Below are 13,161 nucleotides of genomic sequence, written 5' to 3' on the forward strand. Positions count from 1 at the left end.
TCGCTTTATTTTAATAAAGTTGCACAATTATTCAAATTGCGTATGTCGGCTTATTCGATTAGTCGATACGATGCTTTTATTCCAGATAATTATTCCGATCGGAGGACTTTGTGCCCCGTGATTGTTAAACTATGATCACGCACTCGGCCGTGATCATCACTCTATTATAAAATGTTCGTGCGCAGATGTAACGAACGAGTATTCGGTGGTTAAATACAATAATTAATAATGTCCGCACAATATTTCGTATCCGCGTGACCCAATGCCCGTGGTTGTTATATACTCGATATTTGCACTTCCGTTAATTAACAATGTATCCGAATTTCAACTCGCGTATTGTTGCTAACACTCGATTGTATTTGGCAATTAATTGCCCCTCGCTGTTAGTTAAGACGAGTAATTTTTACGCAATAGTACGCGGAAGTTCTCGGTTGTAAAGTATAACGCGTATGCCGATCGTACAGAGTGTGATACGTGTGTTCGCCACGGCTATACCCGAGAGACTGCCTCGAGCGGTCGCTCTCGCTTGTGCTCCCCACTTATGCCGGAACGCTCCCACTCCTTGGAACTTTCTCGATTGTCCATTGTTCGCGGCCGGCACATCTGGCGCGATCATGCGAAAACACGATGATTTTCACTACCCTCTCGCGTGTCCTTTTGCGCATCTTTCACTAATGCCCGTTCTAGAAGGTTCCCGTGGAAATTTCCACGCGCAACGCAGTGCGAGAACCTTCCTCCCCTGGCACCGCTACATCAGGTTGTCATTCCCGAAAATTTCTCGACGCGGACGACGCCGACCCTTGCGCACCTCCTCGGAGATGCCCCTGATGGTGAATTCGGGTGTTCTTCCTGTAGACGACGTCCGAGTGACGTCGGTGTCGTCGGCTGTTGACGCCGACCTCCTGGCTGGGTTTCTCGAGAGCTGGTATCACATCTCCGGGCCATTGTTCCTGGAGATGATGCGTTTCCTGAAGATCTCGTCGGAGCTCGACGTCGACCCCCTAGGCGGGTGTCCCAGGACCTCTCGCGACGGATTCCGTCGTTTGTTCCCGGGGAAGATGCGTTTCTCGGGGAACTCTTTTGACCTTGACGCCGACCCCCTGAAAGTGTGTCCCAGGTCCTGGTGAGACTGTCGGATGGATGAGTTCCTGGCGAAAATGCGTTTCGCCGGGATTTCGCCGGACAATGGCGCCGACCCCCTGGAGAGGCTCCTCCGGTCCTGGCGAGTCCGTCGAACCTCTCTTTCCCTGGAGAAGTTGCGTTTTTCGGGGATTTCACCGGGTCATGGCGCGAACCCCCTGGGGCTGTGTCCCAGGTCCTCGGAAGACGTTTCGACCTGTCTGTTCCTGGAAAAGATGGTTTTTCCAGGAACTTTGTATTTTCACGGCGCCCTCCTCATGGACGCGCGCACCGGGTCCGGGGGATGTTTTTCCGTGCCTCCAATACGGGTTACCGCCGTAATTCTATGTCGGCGTTTCGGACTAACCGCGTTTATCATTATACGATTATTATCGCTTAAACTATATCGACAACCGCTAAATAATATGAGACCTTTTCTATCGGCGGTGAGTCAAAGCATCAACTAAACCTTATTTCATACCTCTCAGTCGGATATGTTTCTTAACTTATGAGTACTCGCGGTCTTTGCCGTCTTACCGACCGTTATGCCACTCGGCCTGCATCTAATGAAACGTAAAATCTAAATGTAACTGGCCGTACGGGCCTTCGACGCAACTTAATCCTATTTCTCTAATGAATTGTAAATCAATACCGTAAACATAATCTTAACTATAATGGCTCGTGGCCCTTGTAAGTATATTAAACAAAAGTGAATGTCTTAAATGAAAAATCAAACGAAATAAACTGAACGACCATTTTGGCGAGAAAGTTATCTAAATAAAATCAAAGAAAATAAACAAGTATTCTATATATTATCTCCGAGTGCCTCTCTGGCCTCGGAATCGTCAATCGACGAGCTGCCCCTCTCTATTGCGGCTCCCATGCCTCATCGTCGTCGCTCTCGCTCTCTCCCGACGGTGACTGGAAATCGTCGGAGGGTTGGTCAACCGGGCCGATTGGGAAATCGTACCCGACAAATTCGGCTATCGCGTCAATGAGAGGAGGAGGCGCGGGAGTCATGAGAGGAACCTGCAATACCGACATTAGCGGCGTGGGCGGCATGCTTGGGAGTTCCGTCTCCCGTGGTGCTGGTGCCGCTGCGGGGTTCCCTTGTGGCGGCTCCGCTTCCGTTACTGCTCGTTCCGTCTGGGCCGCGCGTGGCTCTGGTACAGGTAGTCTCTGTAAAATGACTCGGGGTGACCGTTTGGTCAAGCGACGCGGCTGTTGGGAAGTGCCCGGTCTCAAGGTTCTACACATGTAATCATGAAGCTTGGTGCGCGGAAACATGAAGAAACGTCTGGAATATTCCACGACGTCAATCGTCATTTAGAGAAACGCAAAAGTAAACATGTTTGCGCGAACTGGGCGAAATGTGAAAGCGAGCGGAATGTGGAAATGTTTGCGCTACCGCGTAGCGAGACCCACAGATGTTCGGCAGATGTGCGGCCAAGAACAAAATGGATACGCGAACGCGGGCGAAAGAAAAGTGAAAGTGTTGACGCGCGGCCACAGATGTTCGCCATATGTGCGTCTACGAACAATGGAGCCATTCACGAGGCTGTTGACACAGCTGCCGATCGAAAGCACAGGTGTTTGGCAGGAGCGACAATTGGGGTTATCCCCACTCGATCGAGGTAGGGCAGCCGAGCCTAGGAATCGGGGATTCGTCTCTCGGCTCTCAATGCGAACGGTCGCATCGAGGAACTCGTCTCTCTGAAATAGCAACTAAGCGTAAAGTGTTGGCTCCCTGTAATCAGGGGCATCGGCGTAAGATAACTTAGCCTGAACGCGTACGCGAACGGTGAGCGAGAGCGAGAACGATCCCGCTCAACGGTGCGTGATTCCGCGAGTCCATGTAACGTAACTGCCAAAAAAGAGAAATAAATTATATTTTACCTCTTGTTATGAAATTACGTGTGACGATTATTCGATGAAGACAACCTGCAAAGACTTACCTATCCCATTCGTAATCTCACCTGTCGGTCGTCCGAAATCCTCCATCGACGAACGCACAGCGGCTGAGGCCCAGCGAAGCGGCTGTCCAGCAGAAGCGAAGGAAGTCCCTTGGGCGGAGAGGTCCAACAAGTTCAGCGGGTCGATCCGGAGACAGATGGAAGCTGAAACAGAGTCGTAGAGAGGGGAATTAGCGAAGTCAGCGAAAGGTTGGTTCTCATTCAAGTATCTTTCTCAATAGGCCGAGGTTAAAATTGAGTGGCGACCGTGATAATTAATGATAAAAAGGGCGTGTGGTTAATGTCAATCCTCCGTCCGGCTACAACGCGACCTGGTACCCACGCTTAGAGGGTCGGCGTCATTCTCCGGCAACGGATCACCCCATAGGATCGGCGTCAACGGCCGATAACCTAACCTCGAGTACACCCCGACATCTTCCCCAGGGAATTGGCCCGGAATCGACATAAAGAACATCTCCGAGGAGGGGCGCACGGGTCTGCGTCAACGGCCGACAACCTCGAGTGCACCCGGACATCTTTCCCAGGGAATTGGCCCGGAATCGACATAAAGGGCATCCCCGAGGAGGTGCGCACAGGTTGGCTTCAACGGCGGCAAAGATCGGCCAACAAATGGAACCTGGTGCATCGGTGCCAGCTGGGAAGGGTCCCCACGTTGCGACGCACATGGAAATTTCCACGGGAAAACAACTGCGTAATTTTGAAGCTTCGAGAACGGAACGAAAATTTCCACGGGATTCCAAGTGCGTAGTTAGGAACATTCGAGAACGAATATTAAGGAGTGGGGAACTGAATGCCATGGTGGGGTGCCGAAGCGAGAGCCATTGGTCGAGGCAGTCTTTCTAATATAACGATAGCGAACGGACGTGTCTAGCACAAGTATAACACAATCGGGAACATATAAGTCTCTCGAATACGCAGATAGCATATGGACATAGGGTGCGTTCGGGGAGCTCGCTACCGCGCTACCAACGCTAACACTATTAACTCCGTTCATGGAGCCATGATAGCGCTAGCGAATGCGAGCTCCATGAACAGCAGTAGCGTATTAGTGTACACGAAAAGAATTTTGGGGCAGCCGCCGACGCAACTGCAACCGCCACAAGCGCAAACCGCACGCGAGCCTCGCGCTCATGATTCGAAACACATGCTCTCTTTTTTTTGGGACAGCCGCTCTCCCAAACTGCGACGCGATCTGAAAGCGTTGGTAATGCAGATACTTTCTCGACGACGCAGTCGTCGCAGTTTGGGAGAGCAGCTGTCCCAAAAAAGAGATCATGTGTTTCGAATCGTGAACGCGAAACCCACTCGCGGCCGCGCCAGTAACTGCCCCAAAATTTTTTTTGTGTAGCGTTTCGTAGACCTCTGCGTCGCCAAATTTGAAAAGCTGAGTTAATAGATGCTGCTGATTAATTACTTCTTTAATATTTTCAGGACAGAAGTTGAGAGTAATATATGTGTAAATGAATACGATTCATTCGTAGTAAAACAACTTAAAGAAACTGTTTTACAAAATATAATTTTACAAAAAGCGATTTCCAATTCATGAAACTCATGTTTGCGGAGCACTTCTGGATCCGACTCTTCAAAGTGTTAGAGGTGTTGCTGAATATCTCACAGACAAGCAGCAATCTCCTGAGGAATTTTTAATATATATGATCCACAAAATGGTTCCCCTGAATATTAGAAATAAGTAGGTTAGATTATTTTTATATTTTATTTATTAACATTAAGCGACGTTAGATTAAATCATATTTTAACAAATATTTTTATTCTAGTAAAACTTACTATCCAATTGAGTGACATTGTTTTTATATAAAACGATAAATATAATTAAATATATTTTTTAATAATATATCCATATTCGGTTTATTAGTGTATATGAATTTTGTCCATTAAGCTATATATAACTTTCATTACAGTATTTATAAATTATATATCTAAGCAATACCTAGTCTAGGTAATTTTTACAGTATCTAGATTTACAAAATCTAGGCTTAATATTGTAATTAAGCCTAGTATATATAAGTCTTATATACTACGTTTACGCGGCGAGGCTCTGCGTTTACACGATACATAATTTTCTACCGTTTACGCGTGCGTAGTATTCTGCGATATTTTTTGAGAGCCGTTTACGTATTCGCAAAGTATATAGTGTTCCTCTCCGGTCCGTAATACGATTTAGAGGTTATCAGTTCAAATTGCTGTCAAAACGGATTCGACAAGTAATATTGTGAGTACTATTTTCGACTTCTCGAAAAAATTCAGCCATGAAGTCACGTTTCGGTAATAATTCCATTGCCAGACTGTGTTGTGGAAGTAACATTCCGGCTGCTAAGCGTCCCAATTCCAATTCTAATCCGATAGCTACCGCTTCCTGAGTCGGTGTGGTACAGGTATACATGGTGTTCTGATGTACTACTTGCAGATTGTGCAATTTTGCTGGTCCATAAGCCTAACCTATTTTCCAGCCTGTAACGCTGAACGTTTTGCCCGCTGATCCAATCGTGATTGTACGTTCATACATACCGTCAAAAGCACGTTCCATTTCTTCGCGAGATCAGCAATAAATTATAATTTGTTTAGTGTAAAAACTTTTCCTATGGGATTGTGTGGAGTGTTGAGGATGATACCTTTAGTTTTTTCATTGAAGACTTTTTATTTCTTTCCTATCGAATACCCAATCGCCAGAGGTGATCGTGCCCGATGTAGATTTCTGCGAAAAGGTAATATGATATATCTAATGCAAAACACTTATTCCTTGCTTTTATTATTCAAAATTCTTACCGGTTTTAATGCTATGTATCTGGGTATTCCTCCAGCACTCTGCACCATAGGTACGTAACAATCGAAGAAGGATCAATAATGATCCACTCATCTCCGGGTGTTTGGAACAAGCTCGCGCACGAGCCTGGCCTCGTGATTTAGATGAGGAAGGAACAAATATAACGTAACCGTGTATGGAGAGAGAAATTGTGTGCCGTGATTTATTTATTAAAAGAAACTTTTAAATAGCAGAAATTCAATGAATACCAACATTTGTTGCAAGGGTAATGAAAACTGCTACAAAACCTTACCAGTATTCGTACAACAGAATAGCTAAACGCAGTGTGAATTAAATATAATACATATATGACATATAAACTTTCCTTTTTTGGTTACAAGAAGTTCAGTTGTATCAAACACAATGTCAATAATAAACCAATTAATCGGAACGGATCCCTTTCTTGATATTGTAAACGTCTATATCTCACAATAATTATTTAGAGGAAAATGTATCTTGTATGATAATGCGACACTTACGTGAAATTGAAACATATCTTGAATTATTTGATCTTATTAAAATAAAGTAATCAAGCATCAACAGTTTTAATTTCTATCTAGAAAAGGAAATTGTTTCAATTTGAATACACAATACATAATATATATGAAAAAATATACAGCAAACAATAGTTTAAATCAAATAAAGCAATAAATGCATAGAATCAGTGTGTCCATTTAACTGCTCGTAAATGGTTATGTTTAAAAAAATAATGTTCTTTAATCTGTTAGGATTAAATCCACTAATAACAATCAAGACAATGAAAGAAAATTAGAACTTGTAAACTCAATGATTCATAAAAGATATCAAATAAATAATCCTTGATTGACACACTAATTCTCGTTTAGAGAATTCAAATATTTCCTGCAATAATTGTCTACAATTAAATAATATCTTTCTTGAAAAAAAAGGAAACGCACGCAAGTTAATGATAATAATATTTACACAAAGAAACGTTTAAATAAACCGAACTTTGAATTACAAAACTCAAAACGTTATTATGATAATAATACTAATTCGCAAAACGTTCACGGTTATAATACAAAAAAATATTTCACGAGAAGTTATCGACACGCAAGTCAATGTAATATATTATCGCCATTTCCGTTGTTATTACGGATTCATGAAATCGACGCATATACGCAGGTATATTAGTGTTTTCTGAATTCAAATGATATAATAGTTTCGTTTTGATCAAACTTTCTCAAACGCACGCAAGTAAATCAAATATTTACATGTTATCTTTAAGAAGAATTGATTGCAATCGACAAACTGAATAATGTATATAAAAGTTAAATGAGCTCATTGATATTAATTGACTCGAAATAAATTGTGCACAACTATCAAATGAATTAATAATGATTTCTCTCGACTTGCTCTCTGATTTTAGCAAGTTTAAGTTTGTAACCGTTAGATAAATAAATATCCCTTGCGGATCTATTGTGTAACTTTAGACGAAAGTCTAACGTCCGTACTCGTGAATGTGAAAAAACGGTTACCTTGTAATAGCAGATCTCATCAGATAATACATAATAGTAATTATAAATGGTCTCACAGACCATACCACAATCAGATTTATCCACAGTTTACCAGTGGCTTCTCGTATTAAACCTGAAAAGGCTTTCTTTGATGTTTCCAAAATGACTGCTTTCCTCGTGTCTGGAAGCGTCGCCGGAACATTCCAACATGGCTCGTGTCCTTCCTGCGATGATCGTCGCTTCTCAAATACGCCGTATAAACGATAAACAAATACGTTGGTAGTTTCACACCACGAAACAGATCTCGATCAGTCCACGACTCGATTATAATGTCCATTTCGAAAGGAATGACGCAATTAAGTACGTTATTTGAAAGCCGAATACAACGGGTGTGTATTGTTAGACGGTCGGGAGACGAATGCTCGCTCGCCCGGGCTGCGCGCCCTTCCCAACATGCTCACGCACGCGCTCGAACGCCCTACGCCGGGCCGCCTGGGACGCAACGCGGTCGGCGCCTATTGCGCGCATTTACACCGGCCTACGCAGAACGCGCAGCCTTACCCATTATATTACAAATGCCACAGATGGTCACACCGACACAACTTCTCTCTCTCTCTTTCCTTTTCTCTCAACTTCAAACACCGGGATTAGTGTGACCTTGCAGAGTGGCATATAAAGCTTCGTAAGCACCAGCAGTGATCAACACTTCCTTGTTCGGATCCAAATCACGGTTAATAAGCTTGGAGTAAAACTTTGCAACTGTATTCACTAATCTTGGATGACCAAAGCCTCTCGTATACTGTTGCAAAAGACGATTGTCACTTTTGGCGATAGCGGCCAAGGCATTTGTCACGTTTTCCGGTGCGTGATAGAAAAGTCCTGACTCAAGTTCAGTGGCTTGTACTGCAGAGCGAGCTAAATGTATTCGACCCATACAGACTTTTCGTTGCCCTTTAAACGATTCGGTAAGTCAAACTTCGACATTCCGGCGATACTTCCAATATTTTTTACTGTACCGAATGAAGCTTGTCTCCAAGAAACAAGCTCTCGTTAGCATCTTCTCACAAATTTGGCTGGAGTGTAAATTATCGCAAAAGTTGCTATAAGTCAAAATGGATTCGACAAGTAATATTGTAAGTACTATTACCGTTTTTGCCAAACAACATCAAGAAATATTGACGGCTGAACTACGTCGAATAGATCACAATACTTGAAAGCTCATAAAAAGGAGGAAAAAAGATATGGAAAATAGAAAAAGGATATCGTTCGAAGTTCTGAAACAATTCCTTAATCTGCATTTGGTGCATGGAATACAAAAAGTTTTGAGTGTAAGTTCATCTTTTGGTTCAAACATTTTTTATCTTGACAGTATGAAAATTGTAAAATAATTTTTTTTTTTTTTCAAATTGGAATGTCTGTGGTAGTTTTTTCCTATTATAGTAAGAACTATTGGGCGCAAGAATAGATTAACTCAATGGTGGCAAAATATTGTACTCCTAAACTATGACGAAATGCAATGGCTAGAAAATTTTCGGATGAGAAGGCAGACCTTTGTACTAGTCAATCGTCTACGAGAATCACTTGAATCAGATGAAAATGCATTCATGCCAGGATTGTCCGTTAAGGAGAAGGTTGCTGTTGCCATTTACAGATTACCCAGGTAGCAGACAGTCGTCATAATGACGTGATTCTTACGTCATTTTATGACGTATGTTACGTCATTTATTCCTAAAGTTTAACGTAAAAATGACGTATTTTTCACGGTCCTAAGTCACATCCCAACGACGTCATTTTCTGACGTTTTATTGACGGCAAAAATAGGTCCAATGTACGACATACCGGTTTCTAGAAATGTTTTTTATAAAATTAAAATTTGAAAATGTCTACTTGATAAACGTTTATAAAAAAATGTTCTTTTTCTTTATCTAAGAAAAAAAAGCTTTTTAACTGTTTCGTTACATGCCATGTGCGTATAGCCGCTCTCAAGGCGGTCACCCATCCTAGTACAGTACCGCGTCCGAGTCGCTTGACTTCGATGATCCAGTGGACAGTGACGATCTTCTCACCCTGATGCTTCCCTATTAACTGTACTTGTCTATAACAGGTACATCTTTAAAGTGGTCAAAAATCTTGTAATGATATCTTCTTAATAGTTATAACACTGCATGAAATAGTTGTCATAAAACTATAATTACACACGCAACTAGATCCACTTATACCATAAATTCACAACGTCAATCATAAAGTTACGAAACACTTTATAAATGTAGGAATATTCCTGTGAAAAATACTGTGAAAAATATGTCATTTTTACGTCAAACTTTAGGAATAAATGACGTAACATACGTCATAAAATGACGTAAGAATCACGTCATTATGACGACTGTCTGCTACCTGGGTAGTCAATTAAACGTCTATATAATGTCATTTTACAAAGTCTTTTTGACGTATTAAAACATGACGTTAAATATACGTCACTTAATCGACGAATGACGTTACTGACCAATTATGACCAAATATTGACGTCAAAATGACGAGTGCTTGCTACCTGGGTAGCTAGTGTCTCAGAATATAGATGCACAGGGAATTTGTTTGGCTACCATAAATCAACCATATGTCAGTGGTTGCATCTGTTACGTCCTGTTGACTCCACGATTTCCTTCTTTTGTGGAATCACTCATCTCATCACACAAAACAGACGGAAACCATAAAATAGCGGCTATCAATTGACGAAGCGGATGCACTCCAACTGTCATCGCTCATTAAATGGTAAATGACGAAATCTTCCAGAAGACTCGAACCTAATAAAGTAGGCAAATTATAGACTTGTTTGTCGCATTCCATCTAATTCCACGAAATGAAGCACGAAATTTCAATTATCTCGAAATTTCGTGGCAAAGGTCGCAATAAATTAAAAACGCCATAAGGATCTGGGTGACCTCTCGGGTCACGGAAGGGCTGATCTCACGCTTTTCCGTGAAACGCAGACTTGACCTAAGACCCACGCCTCGCGGCGATTGATAAAATTAAGACTCTGGAAGGGACTGTCAAAGGGCAAGATGATAACGTACTCGCCAATGAATAGCCGCTAATTAAAAATTGCTCATAGGCAACGACAATTTTTGGGGAAAGTCGCCACGGGATAGGCGGAAAATTGAAACATACGTCACGATCAGAAGAGAACTCTACCCAATCAAATCGGATTAAAACATAATCCCGCCTCCCTAATTTTGTATAAAAATCGCGACTTTGCGCACTTGGGTTCACTTCTGATCCAGTCCGAGACGTCTTAAAATTATATTTACCAGCCGTACTTGTCAACTATCATCCAGCTGTATTCCTCAAGTGAAACTAGATTTCTGTCGCGTCGCGAGTCGATTCTGTGCGCGGCAAGACACATCACAGAACCGAGCCAAACCTACCGCTGGAAGAATCCGGCGCAGTCACCTCAGAGATTCCCCGATCACAGCCGTCAACAGTAAGTCCGAGATACCCGCTCGGTTATCTATATACATCCCTACAGTATACATATATATATATATATATATATATATATATGTGTGAATACCATACACGAGAACACGTATATATATTTATATATAAGTATAAAATCGTCTTTAAAACTCCCTCTTTTTTCGAATTCAAAATCATAAAATAATTTTAGTGAAATCGAAAATTCACCGCCGCAAGTCCTTGGGGATAACTATCCGCAATCGGCTATTTCGGAACAGGCGCGCCCGCATAGTGGAGCAACAGCTCCTAGCCTCATTTCTAAGACGCGAACAGTCTCCGCATATCGAACTCGCTATCCCCGATTCTCCCTCTTTCCGATCTCCCTCATCTGCCTGTTGTTCCCTTGCGTATCGGGTGTTCCCCGATACCCCAGAATCTTTCCCCCTTTTTGAACCTTCCTACTCTCCAGTTCCTTCCGAGGAACTTGCGGCGTTCCGGGAGAGATCACCCTGCAACTTCTCCCCTGTTCCTTTCGACGGAATTCCTTCCCCCTCTAGTTCCACCACCCTCTATCGTGACAGATCACCCTCTCTCTCCTTTTCCGACTCGAGTATCGAAGTACTCGAGAAATCTTCCCCGCGTTCCCCATCCCCTACTATAGAAATAGTATATGAATGTATAAATTTATAACTATCCGTTAATCAATCATTGTATCGTAATCATAGCCCCTTACGTAATCATGAATTTATAACTGACTATTTCTCTAGAATAAATTTAAATATTTTATTCCAATAACTATGTTACCAAATTAATGTTTGAACCCTTGTTTTTATTCACACATACATAGTCAGCACTTATTCTTCCCAATCTACTCACCAAATGTATCGTTGACGAGCAGAATATCGATCTTTATAAAAATCCTCCCCGATCTTCCGAATTTGTACCAGGACAAATGTCAACACACACACACCACACTTCCACAAATTATTATATACAACGTATATTACAATAATGATTCTTTAATTTGTAATAATATTTGTTCTATTCCTTTACAATAAATGTTGCAATTATTTGATTAAAATAAACTCAATGTTTACTCATTTATAAATAAGACCTCACCCCTCACTACCTCTTTAAATCGCACAAGGTCCGATCCCCGGTAATAGGGATATTATCCTTGACCGAAAACAGGACCGCGAGTGCACGAAAACTTTCAGTAGGCGTAATAGCGTCCCTTCTGGACGTTGACCCACGACTAGAGTTTTCCCGAAAAGTGCATTCGACTCGAGGCACGCGCCCTTCCAGCGTGAACCCGAGATAGCATAGAGATCTCGTTACGTCTTCCTTTACCCCCTCCCTCGGATAGCCTTTCCTTCGCTATCCGTCGAACCAATGTACCTAAATTCCGGGGTCCTGACGTAACACATCGATTCATTAAAGTACTGATTTATGAACTGTCACATGAACTAATAAGCTTCCCAAAATCAAGAGCATCATGTGAAGAAATAGCTCTAAGCTTTGAGAAAAAATACTGTATTCCACAAGTAGTAGGAGCGATAGATGGTAGTTATATCCCTGTTACAGCTCCTACAGAAGGTGCAGCAGATTTCAAGTACCGAAAGGGTTACGCTGCTGTAATTTTACAAGCGTTGTGGACAATTGTAGACTGTAAGTACATTGTGAATTAATAAATGTATAGTTTGCTTTAGTCTAATCACCTTTTCTTTTAGCTTCCGGGATGTAACGGTTAAACATTCTGGGTCTAATCATGATGCCACTGTTTTGGTAGACTCCTACTTATATCAGAATATTGACACAATTATGCCACAAGTAAGTTACGGAAATGATATGAGATAAAATAAAACCATTTATGTAAAAAAAATATTGTATATATTATATATAATATATATATTTTTGTAATGTATGTTAGGGTAGAGCGAAAATTTTTTTTAAATTTTATAACGTAACTAGACAGAAAAGATGTGAATATGTTTAAAACTAATATCTGTAAAATTTCAACTTGATCGGAGCTCATCTTCTGCCTCCAACTTTTGTTTCCCATGTAGGAAAATATCTGTTTTTTGGCCCACGTCAGAATCGCTTCAAACTTTGGTATTTTCTTCCTACCGATGTAGCTCACAACCTTCTAGAACCGTTTGCTGTCCGAGCAATTAGAGCTGAGAACGGGCAACTTGAAATCTCAAAAATCAATGGAGTTTTTCACATGGTGGTAGAGCCGGTCTCATTTCAGCATATCATTGTTGGGAGGGAGAGAGAGAGGGGAAGGGAGGAAAGAGGAGGAAGGGTGGGAGGTAGAAGG

General features: G+C 41.9%; 1 pseudogene; it reads right to left on the minus strand.

The window, feature by feature from the left end:
* Nucleotides 1–5,280: 5,280 nt before the first annotated feature.
* LOC112456006 lies at nucleotides 5,281–8,445 on the minus strand (annotated as a pseudogene).
* Between the last annotated feature and the right edge of the window lie 4,716 nt (nucleotides 8,446–13,161).

The sequence above is a fragment of the Temnothorax curvispinosus genome, unplaced genomic scaffold, assembly GCF_003070985.1.
Source record: "Temnothorax curvispinosus isolate PA1 unplaced genomic scaffold, ASM307098v1 QBEX01000565.1, whole genome shotgun sequence".
In the NCBI taxonomy this organism is placed as follows: Eukaryota; Metazoa; Arthropoda; class Insecta; order Hymenoptera; family Formicidae; genus Temnothorax; species Temnothorax curvispinosus.